Source organism: Pteropus medius, unplaced genomic scaffold, assembly GCF_902729225.1.
Source record: "Pteropus medius unplaced genomic scaffold, Ma_sr-lr_union100, whole genome shotgun sequence".
In the NCBI taxonomy this organism is placed as follows: domain Eukaryota; kingdom Metazoa; phylum Chordata; class Mammalia; order Chiroptera; family Pteropodidae; genus Pteropus; species Pteropus medius.
In genome coordinates this window covers 2,890,148-2,903,997 of record NW_024342469.1, presented here as the reverse complement: position 1 = coordinate 2,903,997, position 13,850 = coordinate 2,890,148, and the positions used below count along the sequence as shown (strand labels likewise).

Genomic DNA, 13,850 nt, shown 5'->3' with positions numbered 1-13,850 from the left:
ATGGGCGCACACACAGGCACGCACACTCACGCTCACACGGGCACACACAGGCACTCACACTCACGCTTGCGCGGGCACGCACAGGCACGCACGCTCATGCTCGTGTGGGCACACACATAGGCACGCACACTCACGCTCGCACAGGCGCGCACAGGCACGCACACTCATGCTCGCACGGGCGCGCACAGGCTCGCACACTCACACATGGTCACTCCTCACGCCCAGTGCCCTGCTGCTGCCCTCCAGTCGACCCGCAGACCTCGGCCAGGCCTTTAGTCACATCCTGGCGGAAGACCGTGGCCGGAGCCTGGTGGCCGGGGCGGGTGGGGGCCCGGGCGTCCTCCCCGGGCACCACCTGATGGGGGTGGATCCGCCGAGCTGCTTCCTCATCAGAAATGAGCCCTCCCCTCTGGGGCGAGGCCAGGCCCGTCGGGCAGCAGGCCGGGCCCCTGCGGCTGCTTTTCCTGCTCCCGCGGACGCCACAGGCTCCTGGCCCAGGCGAAGCTGATGGGACCCAGATGGGGCGGTGGAGGGGGGGCTGGATCAGAGGCCCTGCTCGCCTGAGGAAGGGCGACGTGTGCTCCGTGGGTCCCCAGGTGGGCTCCGTGCTGGGGTGGGCCGCCTCGCCTGCAGTGCAAGTGCTCCCTCGGGACGGCACAGGGGTCTCGGGGTCACCTGTGGGCACGGCTGGGCGTGGCGGGTGGAGCCCGCCCAGTCCCCTTAAGCCTCAGTTTCCCTGGGTGTCGATGAGAGGACACCCACTTGGCAGTGTTGAGGATTAAGTGCTATAATCACGGTCTGTGGGGAGCCTTGTTTCCGGCATCTGGACCCCCAAGACGGGGCTCCCTGAACCCCCCGCCCCGGCCACCTGCCGCCACCACCATCCCCCAGTCTTACCCGTCCACAGCACCCCCCACCCACCGTATCCCCCGCCGGCGGCCCGAGCAGGGCTCGGCCTCCCCTCCAGCTGTCTTCAGGGGTCTCTGAAGTTTACCAAGATCTTGGGGAATCCCTGCCCCCGACCAACTTCGCCATGGGCTTTTTTCTGGTCATAGGGATACCTACCCTTTCTGTGACCCTGTGTTTATGGGGCACCCCCCCCCCACGCCAATGTCCCTGCTGATCCACCTTCAAGGACCCCTCCTTCCTTCCATGCCTGTTTCCTTCTTCCCTGGAGGGAGGGGGCCGGGGGGCAGGTACTGCCTGTGTCCCGGGGCTTAGCCTCCGGCTCTCAGAAGGGCCCCCACGCTCCTGCTCCACATGGCCGCGGGAGCAAGGCCTGGCTCTGCCCCGCTTCCCTCTGGGGTCTCCTCCTCCCCCAGGCCCTCCGCCACCCCACCCTTCCCCGCACTCAGCCCCTGTAGGCCCGGCATTCAGGCTGTGGTCCCATCCTGGCCACCCGCATCTGGGCCAGAGTGGTGAGGACAAGGGGGCTCCCAGTTCCCGCCTCGGAGCTCCCGACACCCTGCCCGCCAACTCCTGCCCCCCACCCGTCCCCCCATTCCCCATCGCACGCACGGTTTTGCTAAGAGGTCAGTTTTAGCCCGTCGCTGGCTGGGCTCTTTTGGGGGGTTGAGGGCTGTGGGGCTGGGGGGGCCTTGCCCCCCCAGGCGTGGTGAGGCTCGCCGCGCGCCGTCCCCAGTGGGCGGCCCAACCTTGTGGCCAGACTGGGCGGGTGCCGCCGGTGGCAGGAACCTGGGAGGTCTCTCCATGTCCTCGCCAGGCCTCTTCTGGGGCGGGGGACACATGAGCATCGTGGGCCTCGCAGCCCTGAGCGCCGTCCCAGGACCCAGGGGGCTGTCGGCAAGCCGCTGCTGATCACTCCGGGGCGGGCGGGCGGGAGCCGTGGGGGGATCTCGCCCCCACCCCCCGCCAGCCCTCCGTGACTAAAGCCGAGCCCCCGCCCACCCCATTGACTGGGGCTTTGTCTGCCAGGCCTTTCTCTCCCTGCCGGACCCTGGAAAAGGCCTCGTCAGCGTGGCCTTTGTCTGGGCCTGCAGGCCGCCGCGGTTCTCAGGGCTGGACAAAGGCGGCCCGTTCACAGCCGCCCGGGCGGATGGAGCGATTCAGTGTTTGGATAATTCGACCACAAAAAGCATGTGGCCCTTTCGCCTCCATCAGCTGGACTGCGCCTCTGTACCATGGCATGGCCTTTCAGGACACTCGGGGGAGAAAATTCCCACAGGCCCCAGAGGCAGGCGTGAGCCCTGGAGAAACAGCGGCCCGACCTCCGACGCTACGGCCTGGGGCAGTTGGTCGTTTCCAGCTCCGATTCCCCAGCTAGGAACACGGGCGGGGACCTCCCACGGGGCAGGGGGCAGGGGTGGGCGTCCCCTGTTAACCGGGGCCAGTCCCTCCCTCCCTCCCTCTGGCCTCAGCTTAGTTTCTAATCTACAAAAATGGGGGCTAAATCACATTTGCCTCTCGGGGGTTGCAATGGTTAGGTCGGATCACAGATCCCAGCACCCGAATCTCAGCGTGAGCTCGGCGTGAGCTCAGGGGTGTCGGCCCTTCCTCCCCGACCTGCGGGCTCTGGGTGCCCAGCAGACAGCGGGAGACCGCCGGACATGCGCGAGGGGAGTGGGGGCACGTTAGGACACCTGCGGCGCTCAGGCTGCTGTGAGGAGAAACGGAGATGCACTTGGCCCCAGACGGGTAGATCCCGCATCCCAGCTCAGGATCCCGTCCGACTCAAGACCAGCGGTCAGCCCAGGACCACGCTTGTGTCTCCAGCGGGAGCTTCGTGCTGCAACTGACCACACCCCGGATCTGACCCATGGCCTTTCTTCCCTCCGAGGCTCTCAGGCCAAAACCCTGGGCTGCCCTCACCTCTCTCCCTCTCCACCCCACACTCCACCCACCGTCAAATCGCCTTGGCTCTGCCTTTGAGAGGGGTCCAGAGTCAGACTCTCCCGCCCGGACCCCGCATCGCCAGGTCCCAGACACAGCCCTCCGTCTCTCCGTGGCTGCAGCGGGCCCCACCCCTCGCTCCTTCCCAGCACCCTCAGTACCCCCGACCCCTGGGCCCCCAAGCCTCCCTCACACGGGTCCCCTCACATTGGACTGGGGGACCCTCCCTCCGGCCTCGTCTGCCCTGCGGACCCCCATCACAGCTCCCCAGTGAGCCGCTGCTTCCTCAGGTTACTTCCCTTCCCTGCGCTGGGGCAGCTGCCCTGGGAGCGCCCGCTTGCCGGCCGGTCCTGCTGACAGCCGGGCCCCCAGCACCGGCACGTGGCTGAGGGATGTCAGGGAGCGAGTGTCTCCTGAGCAGACGCTCCAGCCCCAGGCCCTTCTCTCCTCCCTTGCTGCAGTTTCCCCATCCGAGAAGTGGGCACTGACTCCTCCGCTGCCCCAGCCACGCCCTGGGCCCCGGGCACTTTGAAGATCCTATCACTGCTCCCTGGGTGTGGCTCTCGCAACTTTGGGGCCATGCAGACGGCCCTGTTTCTAGATGGAGAGACCGAGGCCCAGAGAAGGGAAGGGCTGGACTGGGACCCAAACACTTGAGAAGACCCCCTCAGCCACACAAAGCGGCCACCAGGAGAGCCCCAGCTGGCCCTCTGGGTGGCCTCTGCCTCTAGGAGCTGCCTGTAGGAGCTGCCTCTCTGAACAGCATGGGGGCTGGTCCTCTTGCTGGCTGCGAGGCCCCAGTCTGGGCCTGGCCCTGGGCAGCTGTGGTTTGGAGGCCACAGTGAACAGGACTCGGGCCCCGCTGGGGGAGGGGGCTGGCGGGGAGGCCGAAGTGGTGTGAGCCACCCCAGGGCTCAGCGGACCCGACCAGCACGCTGCCGGGAACCTCGTCTGCCTACTCCTGACCTGTGTGCCCAAGGCCCCGGGAATCAGCTCCCGGCAGCATGAGAAGGGGGACCCTCAGCTCAGCCACCGCATTGTATGGAGCGGGGAACTGAGGCTGAGGGCGGGCACAGGGGGCAGTGGCACTTCCCGGGGAGCCCGGCAGCTACCCCGTGGGCCCGCTGTCTCCCCAGGGCCAGGCCGCGGTGGCCTCTCCGAGTGTTCTCTCTGCAACCGTGTTCCATGCGGGTATTGCCCAGTGATGCCCTGACTCTGTCCCACGGGAGCCTGCGAGGCACGAAGGCTCAAGCACAAAAGGGCTCGGCGCTTGCAGGTTCGGGAAGCACCACGTGGAGCACAGAGCGACGGGTGGCCTGCCGGGCTGCGGGGCAGGCGGCTGAGGAGCTGGGCCCTCCTGTCAGGGCCCTGCTGGCTCTTGCCCACAGCGGCAGTCCCGGTCATGTCCTTGGCCTCAGCCCTGAGGCAGCTGTGGTCAGGCCCTGGGCCCAGCCCCTGCTCTGTCCTCGCTTCCTTGTTTGACTCAGGTGAGGCACCCTTTGGCTCAGAGCCTCAGTTTCCCCACCTCTCTCTATGTTCCAGCCCTGTGCTCCAGGCTGTGGGTGGCTATGAGCCAGTGAAAGAAGCCCGGGGCCCGCCTGTCAGCCTCTGGTCCCCCAGAGCTGGGGCGCCCAGGCAGGGCACGGGGGACCTGAGCAGCTGCAGCCTGCACTTACTTCCGGAAGCCAAGTGTGGCAGGCAGCTGGGGTAGGGGCCACAGCTGCCCTGACTCGGGTGCCTGGGTCCGACCATCCCCGCCCTGGGACACGGTCAGTGAACCGCTAAGTCCAACGGCAGCCGTTTCCACCCCCGTTTATGCAATCAGGGGAAGCTTCCAGAAGTCGCGTCTGTCCAGGTGACCCAGGGGTCATGCCTGTGGATGCCCTTGTGAATTCAGCTACGAGTTCAGCACGAAGACAAAGTGAGCTGCCTTCGCAGGGACGACAGCGATGCAGATTCTGGGAGTAAAAGCACCGTTCCTAGTACATCCACAAACGATGGGTGTGGACGGGCTTGGCGGTGATGCGCGCAGATTCACGCCCGCAAGCTGCCTTTAGCGCCATCTGCAGCACCGTCTGCACGTGCGCCCAGGTCAGGGGCTGACCGGCCACGTTTCCGCCATGACGAGGCGTCGCGTGCAAAGAAGTAACCTCACAGCGGAGCACGCTGCCCACTGTCCCCACTCCCCTTCACGCCCAAGCCTTTTCAGCACCGCTTTGCGATCAACCCAAGAGACCCCCGATGTTCACAAGTGTTTGGGAAACAAGTTCTCTCAACAAGCTGCAATTCGTTTGGAAACCCTTAATCAAATATCTCAACAAAGAGAGCATCGAAAACCTTCAGCGTTGGAAGCCTTTACAGCATCGCAAGGATGGAAGACGCAGTGTACAAACCGGAAGATGAGGACATTCTCCCCGCAAATACAAGTGAGGAGCAGATCACGGCGACCGGCCAGGGAGCCAAAGGGGACGAGGGTTCGCTTGAAATCGTGCGGGCGCTCTGGCGTGGCCAGCCAGATGTGCGTCTGTTGATGGAGTTTCTATTATTAATCGGGTGAAATTATATTCTGGATTGAAATGGGATGGAATCGAGAAGGCCAACGGTTCTATAGCATCTCGATTTGAAGCATCGTTAAAAAGAATCATAAATACAGATAACTTATTTAGTGAGATTTGTCTTTACTATTTGTCTTTTCTTGTTGAATACTTTGCACCCCGATTGGAGGCCGAAAGACGGCACCTGTGAGAACATTTGGGCTGAAATATTTACACGTTTTAATGCAAAATATTAGAACCGAGAACTTGCGTTAACGGAATTTGCTCTGAGCTTACCAGGTACCCCAGCCCTGCAGACAGAGCACCTTCCCAATTAAATGTTATGAGCTACAGAGAAGCATCAAGGGAAGTTATAAACATATTCATTTTTGGGGGCCGCTATAAGCGACTTGAAGATTACGGCAAAATTGATGGAAATAAACCTTAAAAAGAATAAGATCGTATGAAAAAAATACACTGGGCAGAGAAATACCAGGGACAGATAGGGACGGACGGGGCCCAAAGATGTGGGTATAACCAAGAAGTGGCATTCTCTGACATTCTAAATACGTTATTTTTAACGTTCAGGTAATCATTCTGGGGCAGGCTTATTTTTCAACGCTCACTGCTACTCACTGACACAGTTTATATCAATTGTTTCGGAAATCATTGTATTGTTTTTAAAAAGGTTTGACTAGAACTGTTTCATAGGTCCACCAATATAATTAAACTGATTAGTCGGTCAACAAATAAATACTCAAACAACTAATCATTTAAATTATTTTTAGTGCCCCCCCATCCTTTCAAAAAGCGCCCTTGTTTGGATGGCAACTCATTTCTTGCCCCGCTTTGCCCCATTCCAGCACCGACTGGCCCCTCGGCCCCTCCCCGGGCCTCGTTCCCTGGGGTCCCCATCTCCCTGGGCTGGGGTGTGGCGCCTGCGTCCAGGCTGTCTGAGTCTGCTCCTGGCACTGCCCCAGAATGGGCATCGGGGTATTTAATCCCCTGGACAGCACTGTCGCCGGGCCCGATAACCTCGCCGTGCGAGTCCCCTGTGATGAGATTATCAAACGGCCCTATTTGCCCAGCTCAGCGTTACCAGCATTTACTGGGCCCGCCCGGGCCCAGTGCTTTCTGCGTGCTAACTCATTTAGTCCCCAGGGCCTGGCCCCTGGCTTACAACCCTCCTCCCGCAGGGCACAGAGAGGCCGAGCGACCCCTCCCGGTCACAAGGGGGGCAGGAGCGGAGCCGGGATGGAACCGGCAGGGCCTCCAGAACTCACTTTTCCTACCACAGTGTTAACCAGCCTGTTACCATAGAGACGCGAGTGGCCAGTGTCGGTCCCACCTTTTGTGGCACATACGACACACACCAGAGTCCCATGGGCCCCTCCCACAGGACATGGGCCACCAGCAAGGGGCTCCCGGACCATCTGGCTCAGTCTTCCCCACCCTACCCATGCAGCCAGCAGAGCCAGGTCCCACGTGCATGCGGGGCCCCTACAGGGGACTCAGTCCAGCCGCTGTTCTCACCTGGACGGCAACGTGAGCCAGTAGCGGCAGGGGCCCTCCGGCGGCCCGCCCGACCGCCCGCGGCTTCCCAGCTCCTCTTCACTCAAACTCTGCTTCGTGGTCACCTTCTCCACCCCGGGCAGGGCTCCCACGGCCTCTGGGTCTCCGTGGTCAGGGCCCTGCCAGAGAGGGAGCCCGCAGAGGAGGGCGCCTGGAACTCTGTCGTGGAAGGTGAGCAGCAGTCAGCCTGGCAGGGGAGGGAGGCGAGGACCAGGTGGGGTCTGGGGTCAGGCCGGTCAGCTGGAGGCTCAGGGCTTCGGTGGGATGGAGGGCGGTGGTCTGCGCAGCCCTGAGATCAGTGGGTCTGGTAGGGGCCGGTCTGGGATGGGGAGGCCTCTGAAGGCCACGAGGGCGGAGCTGCCAGGCACCAGAGAACCCTGGCCGGGCCACTGGCCTTGGTCCTGCCTCCTCTCGCTCCCCCAGGATGCTGAGCTCAGCCCCAAGGCCCAGGGGAGGCTCCTGACACTGTAGATCTTGCTGCTGGGGCCAGGAGCAAAGCCCACCCGGACCCCGATTCTGGGCGAGGCTTATCAGCTCGGCCAGGGGTGCGAGACCCTCCGCCACACAGCTGCCTGGACCGGCGAGGGCGGCGAAGGCTGGTCCAGGTGCCGTGGTCTTATCAACGGGTCATGGAGGCCCCTGAGCAGGGCCCAAGTGGCCCCAGGGCCACAGGTCAAGGGAGCAAGCACTGAGCGGGAGCCCCAAGACCCCTGTACCCCGGGGCTCTGCCCTTGACCCTGTGGCTGCAGCTCTGCCGTCCCTTGGGGTACACTGACACATGACTGGCCAGGGTGGGGACCACAGGGGCCTGTCGAACCGGATTCTGGGAAGGGCTGTTTCCTCCCAACTCCACTTTACAAAGCGGGAAACTGAGGCCCAGAGAGAAGCACCTGGCTTGTCGGAGACCACAAGAGGGCGGCTGCTCACCCAGGTGGCACCCAGGATCCTCGGTGCTGGAGTCGGGGTCTCTGGAAGGGACCCAGTGGTGGCCCTTTCCCTTAGGACCGAGATGGGGACAGGGAGCAGCGGGGGGAGGTAAGGCCAGGTCTCCCGCAGCAGGAGGCCACATCCGCACTTGGGCCTGCTGCCCGCGGGTCAAGCTGGGTCTGGCCGCCTGGCCTCAGAGGACCAGGACGCAGGGAGGGCACAGTTTCTTGTAAAAACTGAAGGAACAGCTGCCAGGTTGGCGAACTCCTATCTGCAACCGGTTTGACTAGTTTTTAATGTCCTTTTTTTTGGAACCTGGGTTGGCTCATTGGACATGACAAGTGAATCTGCCAGGCCTACTGTGCGCTGTCCTGCCCTTTAGAGGCCAGCTTAGCGGGGGGTGGCCTGGGCTTCCTCTCCGGGTCACTGAGAGCCCCCGCCCATCCTAATGTCTAGGGACACGGCCTGGTGGCAGGTCCTGGAGAAGAAGCCACGTTGGTTCTTCGCACACCACGCACCCAGCAGCCACAGGGTCTCATGCCTTTGGTCTGGCTAAGCCTCACTCGGCCTCTGATGGGCTGACTGTCTCTTAGTCAAGGGAGCAGATGTCCTGAGAGGCTGTCCTTATAAAGGACCAGACATCCCACCAGAGTGACCCTGCCCCATCGCCAGCTGCTTGGTGTTCCCGGGAGGCAGTCGGGCCCAGGAAAGGGAGTGAGTGGCAGGCAGGCGGAGGGCGTCCGATGGTCAGTTCTTGCACGGAGCTCTCTACGTGGTTGGCCCTGGATGTTATTCCAATCTGGTCAATGGTGGTCGTCACCAGGCCGATGGCCGGGCAGCAGTCTGGTGCGTGGGTGGCCGGGGGCAGGAAGAACTGGGCTGGGCCCTGAGTGCCTGGCAAGTCATATTCTTCAGGAGCCCGGCCCCCTTCACCTGTTAACTAGGGACAGGACAAAGGTACCTAGGAAGCCACCCCAGTTCCATCTCCGCCACCCCCTCAGCCGCCTGCAGGAGCCCCAGCTGGCATGGCCCACACCATGATGCAGCTGACCCTAACATTCACAGGTCTGCCTGGTACTTTACAGTTTGTCTCTAGGATGGCTATGAGAAGCCAGAAGTGGAAAATGCCCACTTGGGGGCAGGGAATGGGGATCCCCTACTGCCACCAGCCTGGTCTGGCTGCTGAAATGGTTAATGTTCAAACCAGAGCAAGGAGTTCCCACTGCCCCCGCCCCCACACACTCACCACACAGCCTGGAAAACAAAAACAAGCTCACAGACATGGAAATGAAGAGGGTCCCCTTCCTGCCCGCCCTGCCCACCCCCAGAGGCCTGCTGGGACCTAGGAGACTGCCAGGGACCACAGGGCCAGCAGGGGAGACACCCCAAACAGCCGGCCAGCTGCAGGCAGAGCCCTGCCTACCATGGCATCTCTTAAAAATAGCATTGGCCATTTTTCTTCATCAAAAAGAGTATTATACAAGACTTACTACAAAGCTACAATAATACACAACACACAAGACCGTAAAGCTACATAATCAAGACAGCACGGTATTAGTGAAAGAACAGACAAATTGATCAATGGAACAGAATCGAGAGCCCCATATATATAGTCAGCTGACCTTTGACAGAGGAGCAAAGACAGTCTTTCCAACAAATGGCACTGAGGCGACTGGACGTCCACACGCCGACGGAAACGGACCCGGACACAGACCCTACCCCCTTCACCGAAATCAACTCAGAGTGGATTACAGACCTGAGTATAAAACATAAAACCTAAAACTCCTAGAAACTAACAGGAGAAAACCTAGGTGACCTTGAGTGTGGCACAGCACCAAAGTCATGACCCATGAAAGAAATAATTGATGAGCTGGATTTCACTAAAATTAAAACCTCCGCTCTGTGAAAGATGATGTTAAAAGAATTGGAAGACAAGCCACAGACCGGGAGAAAATCTTTGCGAAATACGTCTGATGAAAGACTGGTATCCAAAATACACCAAGCGCTCTTCACACTCAACAATAAGCGAACAAACAATCCAATTAAAAAATGGGCGGAAGACCTGAGCTGACACCTCGCCAAAGAGGATAAACGACCACGTGCGATGGTTTGTTTCCTAACCCATTTGTGGCCAAGCGAGCACGTGAAAAGATGCTCCACATCATGTGTCATCGGAGAAATGCAAATTAAAGAGCCACCTGTCACCGCGCACCTAGCAGAATGACTGAAATGTGAGCCCTGACGGCAGCAGATGCTGGCGAGGACGTGGAGCACCGGGACCGCTCACGCAGCCGGCGGGGGTGCAGGCGGTGCAGGCGGTGCAGCCACGTTGGCGGACAGTCTGGCGGTTTCTTACAAAACTAAACGGACTCTCACATACGGTCCAGCGGTCCTGCTCCTTGGCATTCACCTAAGGAGCTGAAATTTACTTCCACACAAAAACCTGCCCACAGATGTTTATAGCAGCTTGATTCATAACTCCCAAAACTCGCAAGCAACCAAGGTGGCCTCAGCAGGTGAATCGATAAACCGCGGTCCACCCAGACAGTGGAGTAGTATTCAGCGTTAAAAAGAAATGAGCTGTCAAGACATGAAAACAAACTCAGGAATCTTAAATGCATACGACTAAGAAGCCAATCAGAAAAGGCTACACGCCGTGTGATTCCAACTCTGCCATTCTGGAGACCGTAGAAAGATCAGCGGTTGTCGGCGTTGGGGGAGGGGAGGAATAGGCAGAAGTCAGAGGATTTTTAGGGCAGTGAAACTACTCTGTATGATGCTATAATGATGGATACATGTCATTACACATTTGTCCAAACCCATAGAATGCACAACCCCGAGAGTGACCCCGATGTAAAGTATGGGCTTTAAGAATAATAACGCATCTATATTGGCCGGGAGAAGTTAATAATAGGGGAACTGTAGGGGGTGGGAAGGGGGGCCTATGGGAACTCTGTACTTTCCCCACAATATTTTTGTAAACCAAAACTGCTCTTAAAAAAATCTATTTAAAAAAAAGATATTACATGAATTAAAACCACACACAACAATGGGGGTGAATCTCACAAACAGAATTTTCGTTCGCCTGTTTATGCATTTTTTTTCCAGCTTTACTGACACATAAAAACTGTGTGCGTTTCAGATGTACAGCGTGAAGTTTTGATAACATACACATTGTGGAATGATTACCGCGATCGAGCTAATTAACATATTTCTCGCCTCACATAGTGATTTTTTTTTTTACAAACACAATGTTGAACAAAGAAGCCAGACGGCCGAGGGGACAGGCTGTGTGACCCATTCATGCGAGGCGTAAAACAGGCATAAAACAGGCGAATCGAACCCACAGTGGTGGGGGCGGGAGCGCAGCCCCCGGGGTGGGGACCGCGGCCAGGAGGGGCTCAGGGGGCTTCTGGGAGCTGGCCACGGTCTGCTTCTGATCTGGTGCCGGTTACGCGAAGAGTTTGGTTTGTGAAAATTTGTCGAGCTGTACACTTCTGTGTCCACTTTCCTGTGGGTTATACTTCATTAAAAAGTTCCAGAAAAAATAGTATTTGCGGCCGAAAACTGGAAATCCCAGAGAAGAAGGAAGATGGTTCCTCTCATCCGTACCCTCCCCACGGGGACGGGGCCCTCAACTTGAGAGGCTGGGGAAGGGGGCGTCTCGACTGCAGATGGCAGGCCCTCCCGCCCTGCAGCTCGGCCCCGGGCTGCACGGGAGCGTCGGTTGCCCGGGGCCCACTGGGAGGAGGGTCAGCGGCCCCAGGAGGCCTCCCAGGACGGGTGAATCACTGCATGTTGGAAGGATGTTCTCTTGGTTCGGGAAACATCCCCTCGATGCCACCTCGATGCCCAGAAGTTGGGAGACTCGTTGCCGTCCCCGAGGGGCTGCGAGGCTGGCCGGGATCTGGGCAGGGAGGGGCCGGATGTCCAGGGCCACTCCGGGACAGGCACCGGAGTCCCTGAGCAGACCCCAGCATGCCCCTCTCCCTGAGAAGCAGTGGCTGGGGCCGGGGCCGGGGCCAGGCTGGGGCTGGGCCGGTGACATCATGAAGTGAGCGCTGCCAGTTTCTTCCCGACCTCGGAAACCCCAGCATCCCGCTCCAGGGACTGGCCTGTGGGATTGGCTTTGGCCGGCTGCCCCAGGAGTGCGGCGGGGAGGCCCCGGCCCCACACCCCCCAGCAGCCTGGCCCTGAGGGCCCCCCTCCCCTGGGGGCTCCCGAGAAGCCTGCGCCAGTGTGAGAACCAGCAGGGTCAGCTCCTCTGTCCCCGCCCCCGCCCCCCTCCCCGCCACCCTGAACTGCAAGAAAAATAAACAGCTGCCCTCCTCTCTCTGCCACTGGAGCCCCACCTCGCCCGGCCTCGCAGTGCCGGAGGCTGACTCACGGGCCCCGGGGCAGGGGCAGTGAGGAGGGGCCCAGGGCTGGCCCTGGGAGCCCTGTGGGGACCTCAGGCCAGGCCCGCCCCTGTCTGGGCCCCACACTCTCCACCGGGCCAGCACAGGGGCTCGCCTTCCCCCTGTGCCCTGCTATCCTACAGCTCAGAGTGACCAGTGGCCCTGGCCTCTCCCGGCCTCAGTGGCCTCATCACCAGAAGCAGACGCGGGCCCAGAACCTCTTGCTCTTCCCAAGGAGGTTAAGGACAGTCATGATGGCAGCTGAGGCTCAGGGGGCCAGCCGGGGGCCATAGCCAGTGAAAGGAAAATGCACGCTTCAGAATGATTTTTAACAAAGGTGGAAATGAAATGGGCCTACGGCCTCCCGGTGGGTGAGCTTTGCCCGGTCGGTGCCTGCTGGCCCTGAAGGTCATGGTCAGGGCTGCAGGCTCTGTCCCTCCTTCCCTGCCTTCCCACCCATCACCGTCCGGGTTCGGGGGGCCGTGGGCAGGGAGGCAGCCTTTGCCCCTCGCCCACGGTCGGGCTGCTGAGAGCCGCCCCAGGCCTTTCCCAGCTCCTCAGGTGTGACCTGCATTAAATCTTCCCCAGATGCCTACTGCGTCCTTGGCCTGGACTGGGCTCTCATCCCTGGAGGTGACTCCAACTCTGCCTGGGGACAGATGAGAGCAGGAGAGGTTGGAGAGATGGATTCGCAGCCAGCTCCTCAACCTGCTGCGAGTCACGTGCCTCTTGGGATGGCCTTGTCTCAGGAGACACGGGGCCAGTCCTGCCCCTGGGGGAGGAGGCATCCCGGGCCAGGGTGTTTGGCAGGGAGAGGGCCGGGCGGAAGGGTCAGAGGTGTGAACGTGGCCGCCGGGGGCGGTGGGGAGCTGAACGCCTGCCTTCGGGGCAGTGTTGGGACACTGGCCGGCTGCAGGAGCGCCAGGCGGACCGGCCAGGGCTGCCCACCCTGGCTTTGGGGGCTGACGGAGGGAGGGGCCAGGGGCTGAGCAGAGGGCTTGGCAGGGCAGGGGCGGATCAGAGGGCAACTGGAGCCCCTGCTGGGTTCCCACGCCGGACAGCAGGGGCAGGTGTGGCCTCGGGGTCATCGAGCGGTGGGAGGCTGGGGAAAGCCGGGGTGTCTGGCCCAGGAGCGCCAACCAATTAACCTGCAATCGCCCAGGGAGACGCTAAGAGGATTTGCCTTTTGTCTGGCTAATTATTCTGCATCTACACTTTTCCTCTCCTGGGGAGCACAGGCCCTTTGCAGATCTTTAATTAAAAAGAAGCCGCTTTCTCAATTACCCCAAGGGTGGGGCAACCAGTGAAAACCCTGGGGGTTGCCCTCGGGCCCAGTGGGGTGGGGTGGGGCATCTTCCCAGGGCCTGGCACAGCTCTGGCTCCCACAGAGCGGGTGGGAGTTATCTTCCCGCAGACAAGGGAACCGAGGCCTCCCCGAGGGAGCTTCTGTCCCAAGGCCAAAGGCTCCCCGTCGCTGGCTCCCCTGGCCTGGCTGACCACAGCCCGCCCAGCCCGCCCAGCTCCGAGGTACCCTGGTAAAAGGCGTGAGGCCCCAACGGCTCACGGGAGT

At 60.7% G+C, this 13,850-nt stretch overlaps 1 long non-coding RNA gene across 1 annotated transcript in view; it reads left to right on the top strand.

Annotated features, from left to right (window-relative positions):
- Nucleotides 1–4,445, top strand: part of LOC120602875 (uncharacterized) — an 8,915-nt gene extending 4,470 nt beyond the window's left edge. The window contains exon 3 of the long non-coding RNA XR_005652885.1: nucleotides 3,312–4,445. This is a non-coding gene — a long non-coding RNA (uncharacterized LOC120602875). The remainder of the gene's footprint in view (nucleotides 1–3,311) is intronic.
- Nucleotides 4,446–13,850: the final 9,405 nt, after the last annotated feature.